The 12548-nt window shown below is 41.2% G+C and overlaps 1 long non-coding RNA gene across 1 annotated transcript; it reads left to right on the top strand.

Annotated features, from left to right (window-relative positions):
• The first annotated feature begins 6646 nt into the window (after positions 1–6646).
• LOC134165148 (uncharacterized) lies at positions 6647–12347 on the top strand. Its single transcript, XR_009965398.1, has 4 exons — positions 6647–6726; positions 9787–9853; positions 10992–11223; positions 11530–12347. It is a non-coding gene; the product is annotated as an uncharacterized LOC134165148 (long non-coding RNA).
• The last annotated feature ends 201 nt before the right edge of the window (positions 12348–12548 follow it).

Here is a 12548-nt window from a genome sequence, read left to right as displayed (position 1 = left end):
TTCTGGAGGGTAAGCTAATTCAACAGTACGGTTGCAGGCTGTTTCACATCAGCTTGCCTCAGTGTCAGCAAATGTTCCCAAGCATGCTCAATTTGCTGATACAGATGTAGCCATAGGTTCTGTTCATGAACACAGTGCTGATTCAGTTGACTTACTAAGTCTATTAAAATCTAGATTCACTGTAAGCAAAATAAACACTTGGAAATGCAGTAGAGGTGAAACCAGCAGGAGCCTAGGAAAAAGTGCCGCTGCAGGAGGATCTACTTTGAGAATGAACTGTATTAAAAATATGCAGGCTATAGATATAAGGTCATCTAAGGAAACAAAACTAGAATGGGTTAAGATGGCAAATTAAAATGACTACATTGGTAAGCCCTAGAATTAACAAAGTCTGACTTGCTACAATTTATGTTTCTTGGTTGGTTCACATTGCACAATGGAAAACTATGATATAGCTGCCATCATGGAAATGTGGTAGGATGATTCGCATAACTGAAGTGCTTCAATGAATGCCTATAAACTCTTCAGAAGGGAGGAGAAGTGAAGAAGGAGAGATGGTCAGGTAGCCCTGTATGCTATGGAGTGCTCTAATTGTTTAGAGCTTAATGATGGTGATGATGAGAGGGTTGAGTTTTTATGGGTAAGAATCAGGGGGAAGATCAACAAGGCAGATATCATGGTGGGAGACCACCCAATAGGGATGAAGAAGCAGACAAAATATTCTATAAGCAGCTGGAGAAGTCTCACAATCACTGGCCCTTGTTCTCATGGGGGATTTCAACTTACCAGATGTCTGATGGAAATACAATACATCAGAGAGGAAACAGTCCAGGGGGTTCCTGGAGTGTGTGGAAGGTAACTTCTTGACACAGCTGGTGAGTGAGACAATTAGGGAAGGTGCCCTGCTTGACCTGCTGTTTGTGAACAGAGAAGGACTTGTGGGTGATGTGATAGTCTGAGGCTGTCTTTTGTGACAAAATGATAGGCTTTGATTCTCAGAGAAGTAAGGAGAGGTGGGCAGCAGAACCTTGGACTTCTGGGAAGGAGACTGTTTGGTTTAAGGGTCTGGTTGACAAAGGGCAAAGGAGTTCAGGACATTCTTCCAGAAGGAAATCTTGAAGATGCAGGTGCAGGCTGTCCCCATGTGCTGAAAGATAACTTGATGGTGAAGAAGTCTGGCCTGGCTGAACAGAGAGCTTTGGCTGGAACTCGGGGAAAAAAAGGGTAGTTTTGGAAGCCCTTTGGAAGAAGGGCAAGCAGCTCAGGAGGACTACAAGGGTGTCATAAGGTTGTGCAGGAAGAAAATTGGAAGGGCCAAAGCCCAACTAGAATGTAATCTGGCTACTGCTGTAATAGACAATGAAAAATGTTTTTATCAATATATTAGCAACACAAGGAGGGTTAAGGAGAATCCCCATCCATTATTGGGTGGGGGGTACAATGTAATTACGAAGATGAGGAAAAGGCTGAGGTACTTAATGCCTTCTTCCCCTTAGTCTTTAACAGTCAAACCAGTTGTTCTTCAGGTACCCAGCACTCTGTGCTGGAAGACGGGGACAGGGAGCAGAATGAAGCCCACATCACCCAAGTGGAAATAGCCAGTGACCTGCTAGCTGTCTAGACAGATGAAACACACACATGCCTATGGGACTGTATGAGATCCACTCAAGGGTACTGAGAGAGCTGGTGGAAGTGCTCACTGTGACACTTTACATCACTGTCAGCAGTCCTGCCTAACCAGGGAGGTCCAGGTTGACCGGAAGTGAACAAATGTGATGCCCATCCACAAGAAGGGTCAGAAGGAGGATCCAGAGAACTAGAGGTCTGTCAGTTTGACCTTGGTGCTGGGTAAGGTTATGGAGCAGGTCATCTTGAGTGCCATCATGTGGCACGTCCAGGACAGCCAAGTGATCAGGCCCAGTCAGCATGAGTTTGTGAAAGGCAAATCCCGCTTTACTAACACATCTCCTTCTGTGACAAGGTGACCCACTTTGTGTTTTTTTTTTAATATCTTTATCAACAATCTGGATGAGGGGTTAGAGTGCATCCTCAGTAAGTTTGTAGATGACATTAAGTTGGGTGGGAGTGTTGATCTGGTTGAGGGTAGGAAGGCTCTACCAAGGGATCTGGACAGGCTGGATAGATGGGATGGTGGCAATTGTATGAGGTCCGACAAGGCTCAGTGCTAGGTCCTGCACTTGGGTCACAACCTCATGCAATGTTACCGGCCTGGGGAAGGGTGGCTGGAAAGCTGCCTGTCAGAAAAACCTCTTGGCTGCTTGGGGTCTTGGTCAAGAGTCGGCTGAACATGAGCCAGCTTGTGTCCAGGTGGCTAAGAAGGCCAATTGCATCCTGGCCTGTATCTGAAATAGTGTGACCAGCAGGATTAAGGAGGTGATTTTCCCCCTGTACTCAGCGCTGGTGAGGCCACACCTCAAATACTATGTTCAGTTTTGGGCCCCTTACAACAAGAAAGGCATTGAGGTGCTGGAGTGGGTCCAAAGAAGGACAATGAAGATGGTGAAAGCTCCAGAGCACAGGTCTTGTGAGAAGTGGTTGAGTGAACTGGGCTTGTTTAGCCTGGAGAAAAGGAGGCTTGAGGGAGATTTTATTGCTCTATACAACTACGTGAAAGGAGGTTGTAGCAAGTTTGGTGGCCATCTCTTCTCCCAAATAACAAGTGATAAGACAAGGGGAAATGGCCTCCATTTGCTGAGTTAGTTAGGAAAAATTTCTTCACTGAAGTGGTTGTCAAGCATTGGAACAGGCTGGCCCAGGAAGTGGTTGAGTCACTATCCCTGGAGGTATTTAAAAGATGTGTAGATGTGGCACTCAGGTAGATGGTTTAGTGGTGGATTTGGCACTGATAGGTTGACAGTTGTACTCAATGATCTTAGATGTCTCTTTCAACCTAAACGATTTTATGATTCTATGACTCTGTTTTTAGGGAGGTTTGATTAAAACTCATTTCTATCTTAGACATATTTTCATATGGTCTCTTCTATGCTTGGGTTCTCTGAATTGTGACCGCATGTGCATACGTAATGTTCCTTTCCTCGTCAAGTTACTTAGAAGATCTTTCTTTATGTGGCAACTTGTTTCATTGAAGCTTGTAAGATCTTGTTTATCTTTTGGACTCCTACCTCTCTGACAAAATCAGTCAACAGGTTCAAAATTTAGAGGTGTACAGGTTCAAGAGCTGACTACAGAACCCTTGTTTACAGAGGAAATGCGGCTGCAGATCCATGGTGCATTAGGACACCACTCATGCACTTAGCATGGAAACGAGACAGCATGAAAACTCAAGTGGGGAATATGTCAAAACCAATACATGACAATTTACTCAACAACATTCATTAATCGGTGTTTTTTTAGCTAAGAAAATTAACTAATTTCAACTCACTGTTTCCTTATTTTTTAATTCATTAACTCCTAAAAGAGGCACCCATCCTGTTCAGAGCGTCCCTCTGAATATACGCTGATCACCTGGAAATATTTTTTTCAGCAACATCAGAAAGATAAAAAGAACTGGAAGAACAATAAAAAATGGATTAAAGTGAACAGAAATAATTTATCAGCTGCAGACATACAGGAATGGAAAAAGGTGACTACAAAAGATTCCTAAAAAAATTCAAGGATAAAATACATCTGTGTATGTTTGTCATTGTTGCCGGCTGCCTTGGGGTGGGGGGACCTCTGTTGCCCAGGTCTCCTCACCAGTGAGTCATCCTGGTGTCACCTGGAAGGCAGAGAGATGAAAATGGTGATAGCAGCAGGAAAAGAGAAGAAGGAAGGGAAGTCTCACCAAGACAAAAATAAGAAAGATTAACTGGAAGGAAGAAGGAAGCCAAGGGGAAACAGATTGAGAGTTGCAGGAGTTCAGTGCCAGCAGATGTTCAAAATCGGATGGGCTGAGGGAGCTCCATAGGGAAATGAGGTTTGGAAGGGAAATGCATAGGAGAACGGCAGGAACCCAGAGGGAATGGCTGCCAGGTTAGAAAAGGCAGCAGGTTGTGCTGACAGGCTCCCCTTAAGCTGCTTTTCTCCCATTCTGTCAGTCTGATTTGTTTATTTTGCCCCTGAAAATTTCAAGTCATTCTGGTGTGAGGTTTAAAACAGAGAAAAGCGATAAGCTTGTAGCAGACCCATGTGCTTGACCCTCAGCTCAGGATCTACACAGCTAAAAGTTGTTGCACTTATGCATCTATCACTTTACAGATATTTCATTATTTGTGAATAGATATCCTCTAAATAATCTGGAAAATACCAGTGAGCCCATAACCCTGGCAAAACATCAGCTGAAGAACCAAACCAGACAGACCCTTCAGGAATCCCTGAGAGTATAAGGCAGTGTAAATGCCAGCTGCATACCAGCCTGCAGCCACTCTGTACAACAGTAAGACCAGAAGGAAAGGAATTTAATTTGTTTCTGAAACCTCAAGACTGGTGCAGTGCATATTTACGGAGGGGAAATGTACTTCCTTGCCTTTGTTTCACTGACAAACATGCAGACTACAAGGTAGATGTTCACTGATCATCCTTTCTCATGCATTGGATGTCAGTTATCATCCTTTCTCATGCATTAGAGGGACTGGAAACCTCTCTACTTAGAGGTTTTCCTTCTATCAAACTCCATCTGGTTTTGCATGACAGTAAGGTTGACTAGCTGATTTCTCATGCTTGAATCAGGCAGATCTAAGTGAAGAGAGCTGTGGAATCCAAAGAGCTCGGAAGAACAAACCAGGTAGCAATATTTATTTATTTTTTTACTGTTTTCAAATGCAAATTTATAACCTTTATTATAAACTAAAATTTACCATCTGGAACTATTTATCCCTCTATCTATGAGACATTCATTTCATAGCTCAGTTGTCACAAGAATATGGTGGCAACTTCAAACTTCACCTTTAAACACTTCAGATTAAGAAAGAGGCACAGAAATACGTGTTCTTTCTTTCTTCTGAGCTCATCTTTATTCTCGGGCCTCAAAATGGAACAAATTCTGGGTACTTGGTACAATTTGGATCCCACAATCATGTCATTATATGAGACTGATTGTTAACTACATTTTACAGTTTTAGGGAGCTGAGACAAGAGAGGTCATTTTAAATGACATGACAACTAGTGGAAAAAAAATAAAACAAAATTGTTTCTTTAATTTGAAAAAGAAAAAAATCACTTAGTGTGATAGTGAGCCCATTTTAATAAGATGGGTAATGAGGAATTTATTTCCCTGCTGTGACGAATCTGTGGGCAGATATGCTTGTCCCAGACAGTGTGGATTATATTCAGGTTCTGCCTGAAGATAAAAAACAGTGAGAAAGGTGTAGGATCAAATCAAGTTATGCTATTCAGACCCCCCAAATTTACACATTCTTAAAAGCAAGGGTGAAGCTAACAATGCTCTTGAGTTCTTTTAATTTGCAGGGTAGATATAACCCAGACAGATATTAATTCTCACAACCCTACAGGGAAATCATGATCAACTACATCTTTCATGAGGAGTTTCTCGAATGAATTAGTCACAAACATATTTTTATTCCTCAGCAGTCCCTATCTCTTGTACCCATTACATGAATCTCAGATTCTATCCCTTTTGTGTTTTTAAATCAGTGTTCAGATGGTTATTCACGTTCTGGAAGTGATATCAGTAACAAATGAGCCAACTTCACTGCATCCCAGTTGAAATCCAAACTGTTGAATTCTGGGAGTCTAAAGATAAGGCATCTTTTTTTGTGGTTTTCATTCTGGAACAAAACTAAAACCAAGGGTGCTGTTCTATCAAAATTAAAATACTGGTCAAGAATAAGGTTGTTCTTGTGGATAAGACAATGAAGAGGTCTGACTTTGTCATAAATTCTTTAAAAAGACGACAGAAGTGTCCAAGTCTTGGTCTTCCATTGCTGAAGTAAGAAAGGTGTTACTTTGTTTCTCCCATTCTTAACCTTTCCTGCCTATTTTAAATATAAATCATCAAGAAGTGGGAACTGCCTTATGGAATCAAATACATCAAATGCAATACCTTCCCTCTGGCAGTGACTAAGAGTGGATCTTCTAAAACAGTAAAAGACACTCCAGGGAAAGAAGCAGTAGCATAATCTACCCTTATGAAAGATTCACTCTAATCCCTAGAAATTAGAGATTGAACTAAACCGTGAAGCATGAAGTTTTCTATCCGGGAAAATTTATTTTAGGTATTATAAGCCACTCTGGTTATTCGTATCCATACCAAATCCTCTTCTAAATGCTGCTAAATAATGTAGGAATGCATTCTTCTGGATTATTCTTAATGTCTGTTTGATTATGTCTATTCTATGGTGTGTATATATAACTGTGGCTAGGACTTTTGGTTATTCGCATAAAGATAAATAGTGGTAGTGAAGCAAATGGTCAAGTGATGGAGAAAAGAGAGTTCCTGCATATGCTTTCAAACTTCCTTTCCTTCGTGTGCTGGCAAGTATTTAGCCATGAAAGAAAATGTTGAGTTGTGCATTTTGTGCACAATCTATATCAAACAAATGAGTCGGCCTTTTTGTATCCTCTTTCTAATTTGAGATGACTCTGAGGCAGCTTTGCTTTCAGAAAATCAGGAACTTTGGGGATTCTTTTCCTCTAGCTATGATATTTTTTTTTTTGCTTATAAAACAGTCTGGGTGAAGCATACAACACCACTACCTCCTTGTGTGACTTTTCTCTGTCTTCATCTGATCTGGGCAAGCACCTAGGGTAGGTGCCAGGACCCCTAATTACTCACCCCGCATCTGGGATTGTGACTTGGGTATCTTTCTGGGTACAAACCCCAGGTGAGAAGAGCAGGTCTAACCTTTTTTTCTCCCTCAGAAGGTGTTAAGCAAATCGGAGCCTTGTTTCCTTTCAAGAATTGAGCACCTTCAATCAGCTTCTTAAGCGCATAAAGTCTGCTTGGGTTTTTTTGCCTCCTGCCCATTGAAGGATCCAGGAGCAGGTTCACCTGCTGGTGAATACAACTTGCATCAGGGCAGAACCCATGGTCGCACTGGCTTAGTGCAGTGGTGGATGGTGCAACCCCCATGCACAACACAGGGAGAGGGGCTGTGCTCCCTGCTGCCACAAACTGAGATGAGGAAAAGAAATTTCAATCTACAGCATAAGGCTTAGAAAATAAATTGCTCTGCACCATGCCAGATAATTTGAAGGGTATTAAATGGAATCCTTTCAACAGGAAATGCTTGCATCCAAGAAAAGGGCAGCAAAGTAAGGCTGCTGGACTGAGGGAATTGCCAGCCTGCTTACTAGTACCACAGAACAAAGATAAAGGGATTCACCACTGAGAGGGGGATGGTTTCTTACACCCTTCTGCTATTGAGCATTCATTCAGGTCTCAGTTTATTTCTCACTACACTATCTGGAAAAGGACTGTCTGAAAGGGCAGTGGCAGCCTGAATGTCAGCACCACTCAGCCAGCTCCAGGTGTTCCCCCCACTCCCCCTGGCCATGAGTCCCACTGCAGACTGGGAAATGGGTCTTGCTCCGCTCATCATTGGAGGGGGTGCCACCATCAAGGGAAGCATGATTTAAAAACCAGGTCTGTCAGAGCTCATTGCCTCAAGCCAAAGGCAGCAAAGACTGGAGAGGAGGGGGAATTGCCCTGGGAAGGGTAGCTGACAGAATTACATGGTTATATTGGATTAATATGCTTTGTGAAATGAGAGGATGTATTGAAATATTCAAAAAGACAGGGGAAAAGAGAGGAGGAGTAATGATATATTACCGAATCACAGAATTAGCTAGGGTGGAAAGGCGTCTTTGCAGATCAAGAGCAGGATACTCAGAAGCATGTCCAATTGGGACTTTACCTAGCCTGACAACAGTGCAATCTCTGCTATGATATCTGAGGAGATTTTGAACTGGCTGTGTTGGGATAGTGTTGCAGTGTGTTGAGTAAATAACCTGGCTCTGAATCTTCTAGATGTTGGCTCATTCATTCAGCAATCCCAGGCACAGCTACAGGTTGGGCAGAGAAGAGATTCAGAGCAGCCCTGCGGAGAAGGACTTGGGGGTGTTGGTCGATGAGAAAATGAACATGAGCCGGCTTCAGTGTGTGCTCGCAGCTCAGAAAGCCAACCGTATCCTAGGCTGCATCAAAAGGAGCATGACCAGCAGGTTGAAGGAGGTGATCCTGCCCCTCTACTCTGCTCTTGTGAGACCTCACCTGGAGTATTGTGTGCAGTTCTGGTGTCCTCAACATAAAAAGGACATGGAACTGTTGGAACAAGTCCAGAGAAGGGCCACGAGGATGATCAGGGGACTGGAGCACCTCCTGTATGAAGACAGGCTGAGGAAGTTGGGGCTGTTCAGCCTGGAGAAGAGAAGGCTGCGTGGAGACCTCATAGCAGCCTTCCAGTATCTGAAGGGAGCCTATAGGGATGCTGGAGAGGCACTCTTCATTAGGGACTGTAGTGACAGGACAAGGGGTAACGGGTTAAAACTTAAACAGGCGAAGTCTTAGGATATAAGAAGGAAATTCTTTCCTGTTAGGGTGGTGAGGCAGTGGAATGGGTTGCCCAGGGAGGTTGTGAATGCTCCATCCCTGGCAGTGTTCAAGACCAGGTTGGACGAGGCCTTGGGTGATATGATTTAGCGTAAGGTGTCCCTGCCCACGGCAGGGGGGTTGGAACTAGATGATCTTAAGGTTCTTTCCAACCCTAACTATTCTATGATTCTATGATTCTTACATGGACCTCAGCAACTGCTGTGTAGAAACATCCTGGAGGACCTTCAATCTGTTATGGACAGGCCAGGGCTATTGTAGGGCTTTGTAAGGTTGCAGGCAAAGTAGACACAAAAATGAAAAACCATTCCAGAATGACATTTCAAAAATGGCCTTTTAGATTTGGCATGGTGTACCACAGAACATGACAATTCTTATGGTTTCTTCAAAATGCTACACATAATCACTATTATAAAAACTGATTTTTGTTTTATATCTATAATGTTATAATCCACAGTCCAAATGTGTGAAGGAAGAGCAGTATTGAAAATAAGCTATTGAAATATTTTACATTTCCTTAATGTCAGTTTTAATGAAACTGGCATCCTTCTGTAGCATGTGAAGATTTGAATAGAGATGCTTCTGCTTAAAAGTGCTCAGCAAACTGTAGTTCTATTTTAGTTCTAAGTGACAAAAATCTCCCTCAAAGGACAGGGTTACCTTTCCATTAAAATCTGAAAATCCCATCTTATGTTATTTGGTCAGATTAAATTAACTCATATTTCATTTGGAATTCTTCCTGAATGAAAGGTGCAAGATCTAAGTACAGCTTTGATTTTTGAAAAGAGTTATCAAAAACATAAGTACAGATAGGTGCATCAGGTCTCTTTCTCATCAGAAAAAGAAATGAAATAGTTTAGTGAATATCTTTGCCATGCGAGTTAAAAGGAAGATATATGTAAAACTGCTTTTGGTATACAAACTCTATAAATTCAAAAGGAAATTGTTAAAGATCTGAGCAGCCTTCACACATACTGATTTCAGTAAAAATTGAAAATACTCAGGGAAAACACCATCATGCACTCAAATACACCGTTTTAAAACTCCTTCAGCTTATATTCTGAGCACAGCTCAGGACATTTTATGTGGGCTGTGGAACTGGGACTGTGCTACTAGAATGCTACTCCCAGGGGCTGGCTAATAGAGCTAAACCACATCATGCAAAGAGACCCTGGGATATCTCCAATGTTCACTTTTCAGGGGAAAAGAGCTATAAAGCCTCCATCCTGACATCTTTCCAATCTTTTTTTTTGCAGCTATTCTTGGAGTATCACATTCATAGTTGTAGAATTCAGCAATATTAGACTAATGCCTGTGTAAAGGGTAAGAGACACTACATCTTTTAACTTACCTTATTGCAAGCTCTCTGTACCGAGTTTACATGCAACACAAGAGGTTAAAGATTCTTAGAGAAAATATCTTTGTCATCTAGCTTCTTTGCTAAAAGATAAGGTTACTAAGACAAATATGACAACACCAGCCACACAACATTAAGGATATGATTCTCAATAGCCTTAGCAAACTTAAGCAAATCCTTTTCAGCAGTCTGACACCATAAATGAAGTGTTTGAGATGGTATCTCCAGCATTTGAAAGAACAGCCCTGACACATACTTTGTTTAGGGAAGATGACATTTCTGTTAAAGTTCAGCAAGTCACAGAATCCTCTTAACATATGGCCAAATATTACAATATTCTCTTCTGAAAAAGGTGAGTGTGTTTGCAGATCTCATAAGTTTCAAAGTCAGAACCAAAACTTATTGCACCTGCTTCACTTCGCATTTTCAGCAAAGTAAACAAAGATGAGGAGAAGAAGAATAACGATAATAATAAATCCCACACATGCTTTGAAGACATAGAGAAGACAAGAAAGCAAAGTAAATTTTGCTATTACACAAATATTATAGCACTGAAATTGCTGAGGTAGAAGTTGAAGAATATTTTATATGATATTATCACTGTTCTGGTTTGATCACAAGCAAGCCTCAAGCCTAGACATGGGATTTTAGCCATAGTGTGAGATTCAGCAGCCAATTTTTTCCATAGCTTAGATTACCTCTGAGTATCTTGAGGTTTGGAAGTCCAAATAAACGTCTGAAAATTTAGAACATATGGAGTAGAAACTAGGCTAGAGATCATGCCACAATAGAGCCTCCTGAAAGGTTGCAGTATTCCTACTTTGTGACTGGATTGGAATGCTGACAGATTGATCCTCACAGGACTAGGTTAAACCAGAATGTAGAAGAATGAAAACTTTTTTATGTAAACATGTAAAAGGATTTAGATTTTCTTTATTTCAAGGTCTGGGTACAGGATCTGGTCAGTTCTTATTTATTCAAAGCAATTTACTTAGTGTTCTTTTTTATTTTGTTCTTCATCTATCTAATAACATAAAAAAAAAATCTCTGTAGGAAATAAAAAGAAGCATGAAAGTGTACCATAAACAGTATGTATTTACATAGTGTTTGAAAGTGGCATAGCTTGAAGAGGAAGATGCTCCGTTTACACTTTCCACTAGCAGTTTATGCAAACTGGCTGCATATCTGCACATCCTAAACCATGAGGATAAGGACCAATCTTCAGAATTGTTTAAAAGGTTTACAGCTGCTTTCATTGAAATAAATGTACTGGAAACAACAGAATCAGGAATTGGTGCAAAGGCTATAACATTTGCATAAAGAAACCATTATGAAGGTGTGCCAACAAAACAATTGTTTGATGTTGCATTACAAATATATCTTCGCCTCTCCCCCCCCCCTTTTTTTTTCTTGTTTTAAGATTCAGTTTGTCCAGATTTTTTGCATTTAAAGAACAAAATACAGGAATTATTTACTGTATTTACTGAGATGCAAAGTGGAAACTTTCAAAGAAATACTAGAAAATTCATCAAGATTAGATTTGAGTTTAAGATGTGGCTGGCCTCTTTATTGTGATTTCAATATGTTCTTTGCCATCTCGGCTGTACTACCAGAATTGCTTCTCACAAAGTCTTCATTTCAGGTACCAGAGGGAACATGGAAATACAGAACAACATAAATGTTAGAAAAAAGCACCCAGAAATTAAAAATTTCTGATGTCTTCAGATTAATAGAAAAGGGTTGGCATCTTTCATGGTGACATTAAGCCAAAGTGTCTATCAGGACACAGAATTTCAAGGACTGCCCTCATAATCCGGTAATGGAGCCAAAATCTCTATTGCACAAATGCTTGACAAATACTTATTATTTTCTGGAGAACTCAAAGCTGCGTCTCATCCTGAGCCCTTGGAATATTCCAGCAAAACTTTTCAAGTGGGTGCTGTAAATACTAACCAAGAAGGCACCTGGCATTTTTGTCTTTGTTCTTTCTATTTCTCAGCATTGCTGTCAGTGTCAGTATTCCCATTGGAAAGTCTGAGGCTGGATCCTGGACGAGGCAGAAAGGTGAGCCAGAAAGGTGAAGAGCCTCTTCTCCTTTCCCTTGTGCACTCACCCAGAGACCATCTTTCAACAAGAAGGTAAAATTTCAGCATTCAAGGGAAAAAAAATGCTGCCTGTAACTTACCCTGAGTAACAACTAACTGTCTGCAAACATGTGAAACAGAATGATAACATCTTTTGATCAGCACACCACAAAGCATAAAATACCTTGTACTCTCTGTAACTTATTACCTTTGTTTTTTTTTTTTTGGAAACAAGCATTATGTGAAAGATCCTATAGACTGGCAGCCCTTCAAAGAAAGTTCTCAGCACTGGAGTCGTAGCTCACCCCCTCATTTCCCCTCCCAGGCCCTGACGCTAGTCATCCCAGTGTACTGATGCAACTGCTCACAGGGAAGGGGCAAGCCTCAGCACAAGCCCTGATGATGTTTCTGGTGAGTCTGTGACTTGTTGCTTGGGTAACCAAAGAATGTAATCTAAAACCCATGGTCTTACCGTTTTAAAGCTCTTCACAGCACATGGCGCCTCTGAGGGTTTTTTTAACAAAATTTTAACTGCTTCTGACTCTTCAGATTGTTTTTATAAATTCAGATATTGAAC

This window comes from Pezoporus occidentalis, unplaced genomic scaffold (genome assembly GCF_034315485.1).
Source record: "Pezoporus occidentalis ecotype Australia unplaced genomic scaffold, CSIRO_AGI_Poc_V1 ctg23, whole genome shotgun sequence".
NCBI lineage: Eukaryota > Metazoa > Chordata > Aves > Psittaciformes > Psittacidae > Pezoporus > Pezoporus occidentalis.
The sequence above is the reverse complement of the archived record's forward strand: the minus strand, read 5'-3'. Positions and strand labels throughout refer to the sequence as shown.